The sequence below is a fragment of the Colletes latitarsis genome, chromosome 4 (assembly GCF_051014445.1).
Source record: "Colletes latitarsis isolate SP2378_abdomen chromosome 4, iyColLati1, whole genome shotgun sequence".
NCBI classification, from domain to species: Eukaryota; Metazoa; Arthropoda; class Insecta; order Hymenoptera; family Colletidae; genus Colletes; species Colletes latitarsis.
The window spans coordinates 4,532,707-4,552,512 of record NC_135137.1 but is presented as its reverse complement, the minus strand read 5'-3'; positions in this window follow the sequence as shown (position 1 = coordinate 4,552,512).

Here is a 19,806-nt window from a genome sequence, read left to right as displayed (position 1 = left end):
CGGTTATGTCTCGGTTAGGTCTGGGATTTGCCCTCATCTGGCTCGTACTTTCGCATTTTTCAAATACTTGTTGGCCAGATCCTGGGTTTTTTCTGGTTTGGATAACGTAGTAATGTGGTTCCCCACCGAAGCAGTCAATTAATCCAGGATGCGATTAATATTTTAGAGGATAACGCCGGTTATGTCTCGGTTAATTCTGGGATTTGCCCTCATCTGGCGCGTACTTTCGCATTTCTCGCAAACTTGTTGGCCAGATCCTGGCCTTTTTCTGGTTTGGATCACGTAGTATTGTGGTACCACATCGGAGCAGTCAATTAAACCTGGTTGCGATTAATATTTTAGAGGATAACGCTGGTTATGGCTGGGTTAGGTCTGGTATTTGCCCTCATCTGGCTCGTACTTTCGCATTTTTACCATACTTGTTGGCCAGATCCTGGCCTTTTTCAGGTTTGGATCACGTAGTAATGTGGTACCACATCGAAACTGCCAACTAAACCTGGTTGCGATCAATATTTTAGAGGATAACGCCGGTTATGTCTCGGTTAATTCTGGGATTTGCCCTCATCTGGCGCGTACTTTCGCATTTCTCGCAAACTTGTTGGACAGATCCTGGACTTTTTCTGGTTTGGATCCCGTAGTAATGTGGTTCCACACCGAAGCAGTCAATTAATCCAGGATGCGATTAATATTTTAGAGGACAACGCCGGTTATGTCTCGGTTAATTCTGGGATTTGCCCTCATCTGGCGCGTACTTTCGCATTTCTCGCAAACTTGTTGGCCAGATGCAGGGCTTATTCTCGTTTGGATCCCGTAGTAATGTGGTTCCACACCGAAGCAGTCAGTTAATCCAGGATGCGATTAATATTTTAGAGGATAACGCCGGTTATGTCTCGATTAGGTCTGGGATTTGCCCTCATCTGGCTCGTACTTTCGCATTTTTCGCATACTTGTTGGCCAGATCCTGGCCTTTCTCTGGCATTGACCACGTAGTAATGTGGTACCACACTGAAACAGTTAATTAAACCTGGTTCCGATTAATATTTTAGAGGATAACGCCGGTTATGTCAGGGTTAGGTCTGGTATTTGCCCTCATCTGGTTCGTACTTTCGCATTTTTCGCATACTTTTGGTCCAGATCCTGGGTTTTTCCTGCTTTGGATCCCGTAATAATGTGGTTCCACACCGAGGCAGTGAATTAAACCAGGTTGCGAATAATATTTTAAAGGATATCGCCGGTTATGTCTCGGTTAGGTCTGGGATTTGCCCTCATCTGGCTCGTACTTTCGCATTTTTCAAATACTTGTTGGCCAGATCCTGGGTTTTTTCTGGTTTGGATAACGTAGTAATGTGGTTCCCCACCGAAGCAGTCAATTAATCCAGGATGCGATTAATATTTTAGAGGATAACGCCGGTTATGTCTCGGTTAATTCTGGGATTTGCCCTCATCTGGCGCGTACTTTCGCATTTCTCGCAAACTTGTTGGCCAGATCCTGGCCTTTTTCTGGTTTGGATCACGTAGTATTGTGGTACCACATCGGAGCAGTCAATTAAACCTGGTTGCGATTAATATTTTAGAGGATAACGCTGGTTATGGCTGGGTTAGGTCTGGTATTTGCCCTCATCTGGCTCGTACTTTCGCATTTTTACCATACTTGTTGGCCAGATCCTGGCCTTTTTCAGGTTTGGATCACGTAGTAATGTGGTACCACATCGAAACTGCCAACTAAACCTGGTTGCGATCAATATTTTAGAGGATAACGCCGGTTATGTCTCGGTTAATTCTGGGATTTGCCCTCATCTGGCGCGTACTTTCGCATTTCTCGCAAACTTGTTGGACAGATCCTGGACTTTTTCTGTTTTGGATCCCGTAGTAATGTGGTTCCACACCGAAGCAGTCAATTAATCCAGGATGCGATTAATATTTTAGAGGACAACGCCGATTATGTCTCGGTTAATTCTGGGATTTGCCCTCATCTGGCCCGTACTTTCGCATTTCTCGCAAACTTGTTGGCCAGATGCAGGGCTTATTCTGGTTTGGATCCCGTAGTAATGTGGTTCCACACCGAAGCAGTCAGTTAATCCAGGATGCGATTAATATTTTAGAGGATAACGCCGGTTATGTCTCGATTAGGTCTGGGATTTGCCCTCATCTGGCTCGTACTTTCGCATTTTTCGCATACTTGTTGGCCAGATCCTGGCCTTTCTCTGGCATTGACCGCGTAGTAATGTGGTACCACACTGAAGCAGTCAATTAAACCTGGTTCCGATTAATATTTTAGAGGATAACGCCGGTTATGCCAGGGTTAGGTCTGGTATTTGCCCTCATCTGGTTCGTACTTTCGCATTTTTCGCTTACTTTTGGTCCAGATCCTGGCATTTTTTATGGCTTGGATGACGTAGTAATGCGGTACCACATCGAAACTGTCAACTAAATCTGGTTGCGATCAATATTTTAGAGGATAACGCCGGTTATGTCTCGGTTACTTCTGGGATTTGCCCTCTCCTGGCGCGTACTTTCGCATTTCTCGCATACTTGTTGGCCAGATCCTGGGCCTTTTGTGGTTTGGATCCCGTAGTAATGTGGTTCCACACCGAAGCAGTCAATTAATCAAGGATGCGATTAATATCTTAGAGGATAACGCCGGTTATGTCTCGGTTAGGTCTGGGATTTGCCCTCATCTGGCTCAAACTTTCGCATTTCTCGCATACTTGTTGGCCAGATCCTGGCCTTTTTCTGGCTTTGACCACGTAGTAATGTGGTACCACACTGAAGCAGTCAATTAAACCTGGTTCCGATTAATATTTTAGAGGATAACGCCGGTTATGTCTGGGTTAGGTCTGGTATTTGCCCTCATCTGTCTCGAACTTTCGCATTTATCGCATACTTGTTGGCCAGATCCTGGCCTTTTTCTGGTTTGGATCACGTAGTAATACGGTACCACACCGAAACAGTAAACTAAACCTGGTTGCGATTAATATTTTAGAGGATAGCGCAGGTTATGTCTCGGTTAGGTCTGGGATTTGCCCTCATCTGCCTCGTACTTTCGCATTTTTCGCATACTTGTTGGCCAGATCCTGGGCTTTTTCATGCTCTGACGTGGCAGTAATGTGGTACCACACTGAAACAGTCAATTAAACCTGGTTCCGATTAATATTTTGGAGGACAACGCTGGTTGTGTTTGGGTTAGTTCTGGTATTTGCAATCATCAGGCACATACTTTCGCATTTTTCGCATACTTGTTGGCCAGATCCTGGGCTTTTTCTGGTTTGGATCACGTAGTAATGTGGTACCAAACTGAAACAGTCAATAGAAGCTGGTTCCGAATAGTATTTTAGAGGATAACGCAGGTTACGTCTGGTTTAGTTCTGGTATTCGCAATCATCTGGCTCATACTTTCGCGTTTTTCGCATACTTGTTGGCCAGATCCTGGGTTTTTTCTGGTTTGGTTCCCGTAGTAATGAGGTGCCATACCGAGACAGTCAATTAATCCAGGATGCGATTAATATTTTAGAGGATAACGTCGGTTATGTCTCGGTTAGGTCTGGTATTTGCCCTCATCTGGCTCGTACTTTCGCATTTTTCGCATACTTGTTGGCCAGATCCTGGGTTTTTTCTGCTTTGGATCCCGTAATAATGTGGTTCCACACCGAAGCAGTACATTAAACCAGGTTGCGATTAATATTTTAAAGGATATCGCCGGTTATGTCTCGGTTAGGTCTGGGATTTGCCCTCATCTGGCTCGTACTTTCGCATTTTTCGCATACTTATTGGCCAGATCCTGGCCTTTCTCTGGCATTGACCACGTAGTAATGTGATACCACACTGAAACAGTCAATTAAACCTGGTTCCGATTAATATTTTAGAGGATAACGCCGGTTATGTCAGGGTTAGGTCTGGTATATGCCCTCATCTGGCTCGTACTTTCGCATTTTTCGCTTACTTTTGGTCCAGATCCTGGGTTTTTTCTGGTTTGGATCCCGTAGTAATGAGGTGCCACACCGAGACAGTCAATTAATCCAGGATGCGATTAATATTTTAGAGGATAACGACGGTTATGTCTCGGTTAGGTCTGGGATTTGCCCTCATCTGGTTCGTACTTTCGCATTTTTCGCATACTTGTTGGCCAGATCCTGGCCTTTCTCTGGCATTGACCACGTAGTAATGTGGTACCACACTGAAACAGTCAATTAAACCTGGATCCGATTAATATTTTAGAGGATAACGCCGGTTATGTCAGGGTTAGGTCTGGTATTTGCCCTCATCTGGCTCGTACTTTCGCATTTTTCGCATACTTGTTGGCCAGATCCTGGGTTTTTTCTGGTTTGGATTCCGTAGTAATGAGGTGCCACACCGAGACAGCCAATTGATCCAGGATGCGATTAATATTTTAGAGGATAACGACGGTTATGTCTCGGTTAGGTCTGGGATTTGCCCTCATCTGGTTCGTACTTTCGCAGTTTTCGCATACTTGTTGGCCAGATCCTGGGCCTAATTCTGGTTTGGATCACGTAGTAATGTGGTACCACACTGAAACAGTCAATAGAAGCTGGTTCCGAATAATATTTTAGAGGATAACGCAGGTTACGTCTGGGTTAGTTCTGGTATTCGCAATCATCTGGCTCATACTTTCGTGTTTTTCGCATTCTTGTTAGCCAGATCCTGGGTTCTTTCTGCTTTGGATCCCGTAATAATGTGGTTCGACACCGAAGCAGTAAATTAAACCAGGTTGCGATTAATATTTTAAAGGATATCGCCGGCTATGTATCGGTTAGGTCTGGGATTTGCCCTCATCTGGCTCGGACTTTCGCATTTTTCGCATACTTGTTCGGCAGATCCTGGCCTTTTTCTGGCTTGGACCACGTAGTAATGCGGTGCCACACCGAAACAGTCAATCAAACCTGGTTGCGATTAATATTTTAAAGGATATCGCCGGCTATGTCTCGGTTAGGTCTGGGATTTGCCCTCATCTGGCTCGTACTTTCGCATTTTTCGCATACTTGTTGGCCAGATCCTGGCCTTTCTCTGGCATTGACCACGTAGTAATGTGGTACCACACTGAAACAGTAAATTAAACCTGGTTACGATTAATATTTTGGAGGATAACGCTGGTTATGTCTGGGTTAGTTCTGGTATTTGCAATCATCTGGCTCATACTTACGCGTTTTTCGCATACTAGTTGGGCAGATCCAGGGCTTTTTCTGGTTTGGATCATGTAGTAATGCGGTACCACTCCGAAACAGTCAATTAAACCTGTTTGCGATTAATATTTTACAAGATAACGCCGGTTATGTCTCGGTTTGGTCTGGTATTAGCAATCATCTGGCTCGTACTTTCGCATTTTTCGCATACTTGTTGGCCAGATCCTGTCCTTTTTCTGGTTTGGATCACGTAGTAATGTGGTACCACACTGAAACAGTCAATAGAAGCTGGTTCCGAATAGTATTTTAGAGGATGACGCAGGTTACGTCTGGGTTAGTTCTGGTATTCGCAATCATCTGGCTCATACTTTCGCGTTTCTCGCATACTTGTTGGCCAGATCCTGGGTTTTTTCTGCTTTGGATCCCGTAATAATGTGGTTCCACACCGAAGCAGTAAATTAAACCAGGTTGCGATTAATATTTTAAAGGATATCGCCGGTTATGTCTCGGTTAGGTCTGGGATTTGCCCTCATCTGGCTCGTACTTTCGCTTTTTTCGCATACTTGTTGGCCAGATCCTGACCTTTCTCAGGCTTTGACCACGTAGTAATGTGGTACCACACTGACACAGTCAATTAAACCTGGTTCCGATTAATATTTTAGGGGATAACGCCGGTTATGTCAGGGTTAGGTCTGGTATTTGCCCTCATCTGGCTCGTACTTTCGCATTTTTCGCTTACTTTTGGTCCAGATCATGGCATTTTTTCTGGTTTGGATAACGCAGTAATGGGGTACCACATCGAAACTGTCAACTAAACCTGGTTGCGATCAATATTTTAGAGGATAACGCCGGTTATGTATCGGTTAGTTCTGGGATTTGCCCTCTCCTGGCGCGTACTTTCGCATTTCTCGCATACTTGTTGGCCAGATCCTGGGCCTTTTGTCGTTTGGATCCCGTAGTAATGTGGTGCCATACCGAGACAGTCAATTAATCCAGGATGCGATTAATATTTTAGAGGATAACGCCGGTTATGTCTTGGTTAGGTGTGGGATTTGCCCTCATCTGGTTCGTACTTTCGCATTTTTCGCATACTTGTTGGCCAGATCCTGGGTTTTTTCTGCTTTGGATCCCGTAATAATGTGGTTCCACACCGAAGCAGTAAATTAAACCAGGTTGCGATTAATATTTTAAAGGATATCGCCGGTTATGTCTCGGTTAGGTCTGGGATTTGCCCTCATCTGGTTCGTACTTTCGCATTTTTCGCATACTTGTTGGCCAGATCCTGGACCTAATTCTGGTTTGGATCACGTAGTAATGTGGTACCACACTGAAGCAGTCAATAGAAGCTGGTTCCGAATAGTATTTTAGAGGATAACGCAGGTTACGTCTGGGTTAGTTCTGGTATTCGCAATCATCTGGCTCATACTTTCGTGTTTTTCGCATACTTGTTGGCCAGATCCTGGGTTCTTTCTGCTTTGGATCCCGTAATAATGTGGTTCCACACCGAAGCAGTAAATTAAACCAGGTTGCGATTAATATTTTAAAGGATATCGCCGGCTATGTATCGGTTAGGTCTGGGATTTGCCCTCTCATGGCGCGTACTTTCACATTTCTCGCATACTTGTTGGCCAGATCCTGGCCTTTTTCTGGTTTGGATCACGTAGTAATGTGGTACCACACTGAAACAGTCAATAAAAGCTGGTTCCGATTAGTATTTTAGAGGATAACGCTGGTTATGTCTGGGTTAGTTCTGGTATTTGCAATCCTCTGGCTCATACTTTCGCAATTTTCGTATACTTGTTGGCCAGATCCTGGCCTTTTTCTGGCTTTGACCACGTAGTAATGTGGTACCACACTGAAGCAGTCAATTAAACCTGGTTCCGATTAATATTTTAGAGGATAACGCCGGTTATGTCAGGGTTAGGTCTGGTATTTGCCCTCATCTGGTTCGTACTTTCGCATTTTTCGCTTACTTTTGGTCCAGATCCTGGCATTTTTTCTGGTTTGGATGACGTAGTAATGCGGTACCACATCGAAACTGTCAACTAAATCTGGTTGCGATCAATATTTTAGAGGAGAACGCCGGTTATGTCTCGGTTAGTTCTGGGATTTGCCCTCTCCTGGCGCGTACTTTCACATTTCTCGCATACTTGTTGGCCAGATCCTGGCCTTTTTCTGGTTTGGATCACGTAGTAATGTGGTACCACACTGAAACAGTCAATAAAAGCTGGTTCCGATTAGTATTTTAGAGGATAACGCTGGTTATGTCTGGGTTAGTTCTGGTATTTGCAATCCTCTGGCTCATACTTTCGCATTTTTCGTATACTTGTTGGCCAGATCCTGGCCTTTTTCTGGCTTTGACCACGTAGTAATGTGGTACCACACTGAAGCAGTCAATTAAACCTGGTTCCGATTAATATTTTAGAGGATAACGCCGGTTATGTCTGGGTTAGGTCTGGTATTTGCCCTCATCTGTCTCGAACTTTCGCATTTTTCGCATACTTGTTGGCCAGATCCTGGCCTTTTTCTGGTTTGGATCACGTAGTAATACGGTACCACACCGAAACAGTAAACTAAACCTGGTTGCGATTAATATTTTAGAGGATAGCGCAGGTTATGTCTCGGTTAGGTCTGGGATTTGCCCTCATCTGCCTCGTACTTTCGCATTTTTCGCATACTTGTTGGCCAGATCCTGGGCTTTTTCATGCTCTGACGTGGCAGTAATGTGGTACCACACTGAAACAGTCAATTAAACCTGGTTCCGATTAATATTTTGGAGGACAACGCCGGTTATGTCTCGGTTTGGTCTGGTATTAGCAATCATCTGGCTCGTACTTTCGAATTTTTCGCATACTTGTTGGCCAGATCCTGTCCTTTTTCTGGTTTGGATCACGTAGTAATGTGGTACCACACTGAAACAGTGAATAAAAGCTGGTTCCGATAAGTATTTTAGGGGATAACGCCGGTTATGTTTGGGTTAGGTCTGGTATTTGCCCTCATCTGGCTCGTACTTTCGCATTTTTCGCTTACTTGTTGGCCAGATCTCGGGTTTTTTGTAGTTTGGATCCCGTCGTAATGTGGTTCCACACCGAAACAGTCAATTAAACCTGGTTACGATTAATATTTTGGAGGATAACGCTGGTTATGGTTGGGTTAGTTCTGGTATTTGCAATCATCAGGCACATACTTTCGCATTTTTCGCATACTTGTTGGCCAGATCCTGGCCTTTTTCTGGTTTGGATCCCGTAGTAATGAGGTGCCATACCGAGACAGTCAATTAATCCAGGATGCGATTAATATTTTAGAGGATAACGCCGGTTATGTCTCGGTTAGGTGTGGATTTGCCCTCATCTGGTTCGTACTTTCGCATTTTTCGCATACTTGTTGGCCAGATCCTGGGCTTTTTCTGGTTTGGATCACGTAGTAATGTGGTACCAAACTGAAACAGTCAATAGAAGCTGGTTCCGAATAGTATTTTAGAGGATAACGCAGGTTACGTCTGGTTTAGTTCTGGTATTCGCAATCATCTGGCTCGTACTTTCGCATTTTTCGCATACTTGTTGGCCAGATCCTGGGTTTTTTCTGGTTTGGATCCCGTAGTAATGAGGTGCCATACCGAGACAGTCAATTAATCCAGGATGCGATTAATATTTTAGAGGATAACGCCGGTTATGTCTCGGTTAGGTGTGGGATTTGCCCTCATCTGGTTCGTACTTTCGCATTTTTCGCATACTTGTTGGCCAGATCCTGGGTTTTTTCTGCTTTGGATCCCGTAATAATGTGGTTCCACACCGAAGCAGTACATTAAACCAGGTTGCGATTAATATTTTAAAGGATATCGCCGGTTATGTCTCGGTTAGGTCTGGGATTTGCCCTCATCTGGCTCGTACTTTCGCATTTTTCGCATACTTATTGGTCAGATCCTGGCCTTTCTCTGGCATTGACCACGTAGTAATGTGGTACCACACTGAAACAGTCAATTAAACCTGGTTCCGATTAATATTTTAGAGGATAACGCCGGTTATGTCAGGGTTAGGTCTGGTATTTGCCCTCATCTGGCTCGTACTTTCGCATTTTTCGCTTACTTTTGGTCCACATCCTGCGTTTTTTCTGGTTTGGATCCCGTAGTAATGAGGTGCCACACCGAGACAGTCAATTAATCCAGGATGCGATTAATATTTTAGAGGATAACGACGGTTATGTCTCGGTTAGGTCTGGGATTTGCCCTCATCTGGTTCGTAATTTCGCATTTTTCGCATACTTGTTGGCCAGATCCTGGGCCTAATTCCGGTTTGGATCACGTAGTAATGTGGTACCACACTGAAACAGTCAATAGAAGCTGGTTCCGAATAGTATTTTAGAGGATAACGCAGGTTACGTCTGGGTTAGTTCTGGTATTCGCAATCATCTGGCTCATACTTTCGTGTTTTTCGCATACTTGTTGGCCAGATCCTGGGTTCTTTCTGCTTTGGATCCCGTAATAATGTGGTTCCACACCGAAGCAGTCAGTTAATCCAGGATGCGATTAATATTTTAGAGGATAACGCCGGTTATGTCACAGTTAGGTCTGGGATTTGCCCTCATCTGGCTCGGACTTTCGCATTTTTCGCATACTTGTTCGGCAGATCCTGGCCTTTTTCTGGCTTGGACCACGTAGTAATGCGGTGCCACACCGAAACAGTCAATCAAACCTGGTTGCGATTAATATTTTAAAGGATATCGCCGGCTATGTCTCGGTTAGGTCTGGGATTTGCCCTCATCTGGCTCGTACTTTCGCATTTTTCGCATACTTGTTGGCCAGATCCTGGCCTTTCTCTGGCATTGACCACGTAGTAATGTGGTACCACACTGAAACAGTCAATTAAACCTGGTTCCGATTAATATTTTAGAGGATAACGCTGGTTATGGCTGGGTTAGGTCTGGTATTTGCCCTCATCTGGCTCGTACTTTCGCATTTTTACCATACTTGCTGGCCAGATCCTGGGTTTTTTCTGGTTTGGATAACGTAGTAATGTGGTTCCCCACCGAAGCAGTCAATTAATCCAGGATGCGATTAATATTTTAGAGGATAACGCCGGTTATGTCTCGGTTAATTCTGGGATTTGCCCTCATCTGGCGCGTACTTTCGCATTTCTCGCAAACTTGTTGGCCAGATCCTGGCCTTTTTCTGGTTTGGATCACGTAGTATTGTGGTACCACATCGGAGCAGTCAATTAAACCTTGTTGCGATTAATATTTTAGAGGATAACGCTGGTTATGGCTGGGTTAGGTCTGGTATTTGCCCTCATCTGGCTCGTACTTTCGCATTTTTACCATACTTGTTGGCCAGATCCTGGCCTTTTTCAGGTTTGGATCACGTAGTAATGTGGTACCACATCGAAACTGCCAACTAAACCTGGTTGCGATCAATATTTTAGAGGATAACGCCGGTTATGTCTCGGTTAATTCTGGGATTTGCCCTCATCTGGCGCGTACTTTCGCATTTCTCGCAAACTTGTTGGACAGATCCTGGACTTTTTCTGGTTTGGATCCCGTAGTAATGTGGTTCCACACCGAAGCAGTCAATTAATCCAGGATGCGATTAATATTTTAGAGGACAACGCCGGTTATGTCTCGGTTAATTCTGGGATTTGCCCTCATCTGGCGCGTACTTTCGCATTTCTCGCAAACTTGTTGGCCAGATGCAGGGCTTATTCTCGTTTGGATCCCGTAGTAATGTGGTTCCACACCGAAGCAGTCAGTTAATCCAGGATGCGATTAATATTTTAGAGGATAACGCCGGTTATGTCTCGATTAGGTCTGGGATTTGCCCTCATCTGGCTCGTACTTTCGCATTTTTCGCATACTTGTTGGCCAGATCCTGGCCTTTCTCTGGCATTGACCACGTAGTAATGTGGTACCACACTGAAACAGTTAATTAAACCTGGTTCCGATTAATATTTTAGAGGATAACGCCGGTTATGTCAGGGTTAGGTCTGGTATTTGCCCTCATCTGGTTCGTACTTTCGCATTTTTCGCATACTTTTGGTCCAGATCCTGGGTTTTTCCTGCTTTGGATCCCGTAATAATGTGGTTCCACACCGAGGCAGTGAATTAAACCAGGTTGCGAATAATATTTTAAAGGATATCGCCGGTTATGTCTCGGTTAGGTCTGGGATTTGCCCTCATCTGGCTCGTACTTTCGCATTTTTCAAATACTTGTTGGCCAGATCCTGGGTTTTTTCTGGTTTGGATAACGTAGTAATGTGGTTCCCCACCGAAGCAGTCAATTAATCCAGGATGCGATTAATATTTTAGAGGATAACGCCGGTTATGTCTCGGTTAATTCTGGGATTTGCCCTCATCTGGCGCGTACTTTCGCATTTCTCGCAAACTTGTTGGCCAGATCCTGGCCTTTTTCTGGTTTGGATCACGTAGTATTGTGGTACCACATCGGAGCAGTCAATTAAACCTGGTTGCGATTAATATTTTAGAGGATAACGCTGGTTATGGCTGGGTTAGGTCTGGTATTTGCCCTCATCTGGCTCGTACTTTCGCATTTTTACCATACTTGTTGGCCAGATCCTGGCCTTTTTCAGGTTTGGATCACGTAGTAATGTGGTACCACATCGAAACTGCCAACTAAACCTGGTTGCGATCAATATTTTAGAGGATAACGCCGGTTATGTCTCGGTTAATTCTGGGATTTGCCCTCATCTGGCGCGTACTTTCGCATTTCTCGCAAACTTGTTGGACAGATCCTGGACTTTTTCTGTTTTGGATCCCGTAGTAATGTGGTTCCACACCGAAGCAGTCAATTAATCCAGGATGCGATTAATATTTTAGAGGACAACGCCGATTATGTCTCGGTTAATTCTGGGATTTGCCCTCATCTGGCCCGTACTTTCGCATTTCTCGCAAACTTGTTGGCCAGATGCAGGGCTTATTCTGGTTTGGATCCCGTAGTAATGTGGTTCCACACCGAAGCAGTCAGTTAATCCAGGATGCGATTAATATTTTAGAGGATAACGCCGGTTATGTCTCGATTAGGTCTGGGATTTGCCCTCATCTGGCTCGTACTTTCGCATTTTTCGCATACTTGTTGGCCAGATCCTGGCCTTTCTCTGGCATTGACCGCGTAGTAATGTGGTACCACACTGAAGCAGTCAATTAAACCTGGTTCCGATTAATATTTTAGAGGATAACGCCGGTTATGCCAGGGTTAGGTCTGGTATTTGCCCTCATCTGGTTCGTACTTTCGCATTTTTCGCTTACTTTTGGTCCAGATCCTGGCATTTTTTATGGCTTGGATGACGTAGTAATGCGGTACCACATCGAAACTGTCAACTAAATCTGGTTGCGATCAATATTTTAGAGGATAACGCCGGTTATGTCTCGGTTACTTCTGGGATTTGCCCTCTCCTGGCGCGTACTTTCGCATTTCTCGCATACTTGTTGGCCAGATCCTGGGCCTTTTGTGGTTTGGATCCCGTAGTAATGTGGTTCCACACCGAAGCAGTCAATTAATCAAGGATGCGATTAATATCTTAGAGGATAACGCCGGTTATGTCTCGGTTAGGTCTGGGATTTGCCCTCATCTGGCTCAAACTTTCGCATTTCTCGCATACTTGTTGGCCAGATCCTGGCCTTTTTCTGGCTTTGACCACGTAGTAATGTGGTACCACACTGAAGCAGTCAATTAAACCTGGTTCCGATTAATATTTTAGAGGATAGCGCAGGTTATGTCTCGGTTAGGTCTGGGATTTGCCCTCATCTGCCTCGTACTTTCGCATTTTTCGCATACTTGTTGGCCAGATCCTGGGCTTTTTCATGCTCTGACGTGGCAGTAATGTGGTACCACACTGAAACAGTCAATTAAACCTGGTTCCGATTAATATTTTGGAGGACAACGCTGGTTGTGTTTGGGTTAGTGCTGGTATTTGCAATCATCAGGCACATACTTTCGCATTTTTCGCATACTTGTTGGCCAGATCCTGGGCTTTTTCTGGTTTGGATCACGTAGTAATGTGGTACCAAACTGAAACAGTCAATAGAAGCTGGTTCCGAATAGTATTTTAGAGGATAACGCAGGTTACGTCTGGTTTAGTTCTGGTATTCGCAATCATCTGGCTCATACTTTCGCGTTTTTCGCATACTTGTTGGCCAGATCCTGGGTTTTTTCTGGTTTGGTTCCCGTAGTAATGAGGTGCCATACCGAGACAGTCAATTAATCCAGGATGCGATTAATATTTTAGAGGATAACGTCGGTTATGTCTCGGTTAGGTCTGGTATTTGCCCTCATCTGGCTCGTACTTTCGCATTTTTCGCATACTTGTTGGCCAGATCCTGGGTTTTTTCTGCTTTGGATCCCGTAATAATGTGGTTCCACACCGAAGCAGTACATTAAACCAGGTTGCGATTAATATTTTAAAGGATATCGCCGGTTATGTCTCGGTTAGGTCTGGGATTTGCCCTCATCTGGCTCGTACTTTCGCATTTTTCGCATACTTATTGGCCAGATCCTGGCCTTTCTCTGGCATTGACCACGTAGTAATGTGATACCACACTGAAACAGTCAATTAAACCTGGTTCCGATTAATATTTTAGAGGATAACGCCGGTTATGTCAGGGTTAGGTCTGGTATATGCCCTCATCTGGCTCGTACTTTCGCATTTTTCGCTTACTTTTGGTCCAGATCCTGTCCTTTTTCTGGTTTGGATCACGTAGTAATGTGGTACCACACTGAAACAGTCAATAGAAGCTGGTTCCGAATAGTATTTTAGAGGATGACGCAGGTTACGTCTGGGTTAGTTCTGGTATTCGCAATCATCTGGCTCGTACTTTCGCATTTTTCGCATACTTGTTGGCCAGATCCTGGGTTTTTTCTGGTTTGGATCCCGTAGTAATGAGGTGCCATACCGAGACAGTCAATTAATCCAGGCTGCGATTAATATTTTAGAGGATGACGCCGGTTATGTCTCGGTTAGGTGTGGGATTTGCCCACATCTGGTTCGTACTTTCGCATTTTTCGCATACTTGTTGGCCAGATCCTGGGCTTTTTCTGGTTTGGATCACGTAGTAATGTGGTACCAAACTGAAACAGTCAATAGAAGCTGGTTCCGAATAGTATTTTAGAGGATAACGCAGGTTACGTATGGTTTAGTTCTGGTATTCGCAATCATCTGGCTCGTACTTTCGCATTTTTCGCATACTTGTTGGCCAGATCCTGGGTTTTTTCTGGTTTGGATCCCGTAGTAATGAGGTGCCATACCGAGACAGTCAATTAATCCAGGATGCGATTAATATTTTAGAGGATGACGCCGGTTATGTCTCGGTTAGGTGTGGGATTTGCCCTCATCTGGTTCGTACTTTCGCATTTTTCGCATACTTGTTGGCCAGATCCTGGGCTTTTTCTGGTTTGGATCACGTAGTAATGTGGTACCAAACTGAAACAGTCAATAGAAGCTGGTTCCGAATAGTATTTTAGAGGATAACGCAGGTTACGTCTGGTTTAGTTCTGGTATTCGCAATCATCTGGCTCATACTTTCGTGTTTTTCGCATACTTGTTGGCCAGATCCTGGGTTTTTTCTGCTTTGGATCCCGTAATAATGTGGTTCCACACCGAAGCAGTACATTAAACCAGGTTGCGATTAATATTTTAAAGGATATCGCCGGTTATGTCTCGGTTAGGTCTGGGATTTGCCCTCATCTGGCTCGTACTTTCGCATTTTTCGCATACTTATTGGCCAGATCCTGGCCTTTCTCTGGCATTGACCACGTAGTAATGTGGTACCACACTGAAACAGTCAATTAAACCTGGTTCCGATTAATATTTTAGAGGATAACGCCGGTTATGTCAGGGTTAAGTCTGGTATTTGCCCTCATCTGGCTCGTACTTTCGCATTTTTCGCTTACTTTTGGTCCAGATCCTGGGTTTTTTCTGGTTTGGATCCCGTAGTAATGAGGTGCCACACCGAGACAGTCAATTAATCCAGGATGCGATTAATATTTTAGAGGATAACGACGGTTATGTCTCGGTTAGGTCTGGGATTTGCCCTCATCTGGTTCGTACTTTCGCATTTTTCGCATACTTGTTGGCCAGATCCTGGGCCTAATTCTGGTTTGGATTACGTAGTAATGTGGTACCACACTGAAACAGTCAATAGAAGCTGGTTCCGAATAGTATTTTAGAGGATAACGCAGGTTACGTCTGGGTTAGTTCTGGTATTCGCAATCATCTGGCTCATACTTTCGTGTTTTTCGCATACTTGTTGGCCAGATCCTGGGTTCTTTCTGCTTTGGATCCCGTAATAATGTGGTTCCACACCGAAGCAGTAAATTAAACCAGGTTGCGATTAATATTTTAAAAGATATCGCCGGCTATGTATCGGTTAGGTCTGGGATTTGCCCTCATCTGGCTCGGACTTTCGCATTTTTCGCATGCTTGTTCGGCAGATCCTGGCCTTTTTCTGGCTTGGACCACGTAGTAATGCGGTGCCACACCGAAACTGTCAATCAAACCTGGTTGCGATTAATATTTTAAAGGATATCGCCGGCTATGTCTCGGTTAGGTCTGGGATTTGCCCTCATCTGGCTCGTACTTTCGCATTTTTCGCATACTTGTTGGCCAGATCCTGGCCTTTCTCTGGCATTGACCACGTAGTAATGTGGTACCACACTGAAACAGTCAATTAAACCTGGTTCCGATTAATATTTTAGAGGATAACGCCGGTTATGTCAGGGTTTGGTCTGGTATTTGCCCTCATCTGGTTCGTACTTTCGCATTTTTCGCTTACTTTTGGTCCAGATCCTGGCATTTTTTCTAGTTTGGATGACGTAGTAATGCGGTACCACATCGAAACTGTCAACTAAATCTGGTTGCGATCAATATTTTAGAGGAGAACGCCGGTTATGTAACGGTTAGTTCTGGGATTTGCCCTCTCCTGGCGCGTACTTTCGCATTTCTCGCATACTTGTTGGCCAGATCCTGGGTCTTTTGTGGTTTGGATCCCGTAGTAATGTGGTTCCACACCGAAGCAGTCAATTAATCAAGGATGCGATTAATATTTTAGAGGATAACGCCGGTTATGTCTGGGTTAGGGCTGGCATTTGCCCTCATCTGGCTCGTACTTTCGCATTTTTCGCATACTTGTTGGCCAGATCCTGGCCTTTTTCTGGCTTTGACCACGTAGTAATCTGGTGCCACACTGAAACAGTCAATGAATCCAGGATGCGATTAATATTTTAGAGGATAACGCAGGGTATGTCTCGGTTAGGTCTGGGATTTGCCCTCATCTGGCTCGTACTTTCGCATTTGTCGCATACTTGTTGGCCAGATCCTGGGCTTTTTCTGGTTTGGATCACGTAGTAATGTGGTACCACACTGAAACAGTCAATAGAAGCTGGTTTCGAATAGTATTTTAGAGGATAACGCAGGTTACATCTGGGTTAGTTCTGGTATTCGCAATCATCTGGCTCATACTTTCGCGTTTTTCGCATACTTGTTGGCCAGATCCTGGGTTTTTTCTGCTTTGGATCCCGTAATAATGTGGTTCCACACCGAAGCAGTAAATTAAACCGGGTTGCGATTAATATTTTAAAGGATATCGCCGGTTAGGTTTGTGTTAGGTCTGGGATTTGCCCTCATCTGGCTCGTACTTTCGCATTTTTCGCATACTTGTTGGCCAGATCCTGGCCTTTTTCTGGCTTTGACCACGTAGTAATCTGGTGCCACACTGAAACAGTCAATGAATCCAGGATGCGATTAATATTTTAGAGGATAACGCAGGGTATGTCTCGGTTAGGTCTGGGATTTGCCCTCATCTGGCTTGTACTTTCGCATTTGTCGCATACTTGTTGGCCAGATCCTGGCCTTTTTCTGGCTTTGACCACGTAGTAATCTGGTGCCACACTGAAATAGTCAATAAAACCTGGTTCCGATTAATAATTTGGAGGGGAACGCCGGTTATGTCTGGGTTAGTTATGGTATTTGCCATCATCTAGCTCATATTTTCGAATTTTTCGCATACTTGTTGGCCAGATTCTTGGTCTTTTTCTGGATAAGATCACGTATCAATGTGATACCACACTTAAACAGTCAATTAAACCTGGTTGCGATTATTATTTTATAGGATAACGCCGGTTAAATCTGGGTTAGGTCTGGTATTTGAAAACATCTGGCTCATACTTTCGCATTTTTCGCATACTTGTTGGTCAGATCCTGTGTTTTTCCTGGCTTGGATCACGTAGTAAAGTGGTAGCACACTGAAACAGTCAATTAAACCTGGTTGCGATTAATAATTTACAGGATAACGCCGGTTAGGTTTGTGTTAGGTCTGGTATTTGCAATAATCTGGGTCATACTTTCGCATTTTTCGCCTACTTGTTGGTCAGATCCTGGGTTTTTTCGGGTTTGGATCACGTAGTAATGTGGTATCCCACCGAAACAGTCATTTCAACCTGGTTGCGATAAATATTTTAGAGGATGATGCCGGTTATGTCTGTGTTACGTCTGGTATTTGCAATCATCTGGCTCAAACTTTCGCATTTTTCGCATACTTGTTGGCAAGATCCTGATTTTTTTCTAGTCAGGATCACGTAGTAATGTGGTACCACACCGAAACAGTCAATTAAACCTGGATCTGATCAAGACTTTAGAGGATAACACCGGTTATGTCTGGGTTAGTTCTGGTATTTGCAATCATCAGGCTCATACTTTCACATTTTTGGTATACTTGTTGGCTAGATCCTGGGCTTTTTCTGATTTGAATCACGTAGTAATGTGGTACCACACTGATACAGTCAATTAAACCTGGTTGCGATTAATATTTTATAGGATAACGTCAGTTATGTCTGGGATTGTTCTGGTATTTGCAATCATCAGGCTCATACTTTCGCATTTTTCGCATACTTGAATGGCCAGATCCTGGGTTTTTTCTGGTTAGGATCTCGTATTAATGAGGTGCCACACCGAAACCGTCATTTAAACCTGGTTGCGATTAATATTTTAGAGGACAATACCGGTTAGGTCTGGGTTACGTCTGGTATTAGCAATCATCTAGCTCATACTTTCGCATTTTTCGCATACTTGTTGGCAAGATCCTGAGTCTTTTTCTAGTCAGGATCACGTAGTAATGTGGTCCCACACCGAAACAGTCAATGATACCTGGTTGGCATTAATATTTTAGAGGATAATGCCGGTTATGTCTGGGTTAGGTATGGTATTTGCCATCATCTAGCTCATACTTTCGCATTTTTCGCATACTTGAATGGCCATATCCTGGGCCTTTTCTGATTTGGATCGCGTAGTAATGTGGTACCACACCGAAACAGTCAATTTAACCTGGATTTGATCAAGACTATAGAGGATAACACCGGTTATATCTGGGTAACGTCTGGTATATGCAGTCATCTACCTCATACTTTCGCATTTTTCGCATACTTGTTGGCCAGATCCTAGTTTTTTTTCTGGTTAGGATCACGTATTAATGTGGTGCCACACTGAAATTGTCAATTCAACCGAGATTCGATCAGTATTTTAGAGGATAACACCGGTGAGGTCTGGGTTAGGTTTGGTATTTGCCATCATCTAGCTCATACTTTCGAATTTTTCGCATACTTGTTGGCCAGATCCTTGGTCTTTTTGTGGATAGGATCACGTATCAGTGTTTTACCACACTGAGACAGTCAATTCAACCTGGTTGCGATTAATATTTTATAGGATAACGCCGGTTACATCTGGGTCAGGTCTGGTATTTGAAAACATCTGGCTCATACTTTCGCATTTTTCGCATACTTGTTGGCCAGATCCTGGGTTTTTTTCTGGTTAGGATCACGTATTAACGTGGTACCACAGCGAAACAGTCAATTAAACATGGATTTGATCATGACAATAGAGGATAACAACGGTTAGGTCTGGGTTAGGTCTGGTATTTGCAATCATCTGCCTCATACTTTCACATTTTTCGCATAATTGAATGGCCAGATCCTGGGCCATTTCTGATTTGGATCGCGTAGTAATGTGGTACCACATCGGAACAGTCAATTGAACCTGGATTTGATCAAGACTTTAGAGGATAACACCGTTTAGGTTTGTGTTAGGTCTGGTATTTGCAATCATCTGCCTCATACATTCGCATTTTTCGCATACTTGTTGGTCAGATCCTGGGTTTTTTCTGGTTCGGATCACGTAGTAATGTGGTACCACACCGAAACAGTCATTTCAACCTGGTTGCGATTAATATTTTGGAGGATAATACCGGTAAGGTCTGGGTTGCGTCTCGTATTTGCAATAATCTGCCTCATACTTTCGCATTTTTCGCATACTTGAATGGCCAGATCCTGTCTTTTTCTGGTTGGGATCACGTAGTAAAGTGGTACAACACTAACACAGTCAATTAAACCTTGTTCCGATTAATATTTTAGAGGATAACGCTGGTTAGGTCTGGGTTAGTTATGGTATTTGCAATCATCTGGCTCATACTTTCGCATCTTTCGCATACTTGTTGGCCAGATCCTGGGCTTCTGTCTGGTTAGAATCACGTATTAAAGTGGTACCACACTGAAATAGTCAAATCAACCTGGGTTCGATCAATATTTTAGAGGGTAACACCGGTTACGTCTTGGTTACGTCTGGTATTTGCAATCATCTTCCTCATACTTTCGCATTTTTGGTATACTTGTTGGCCA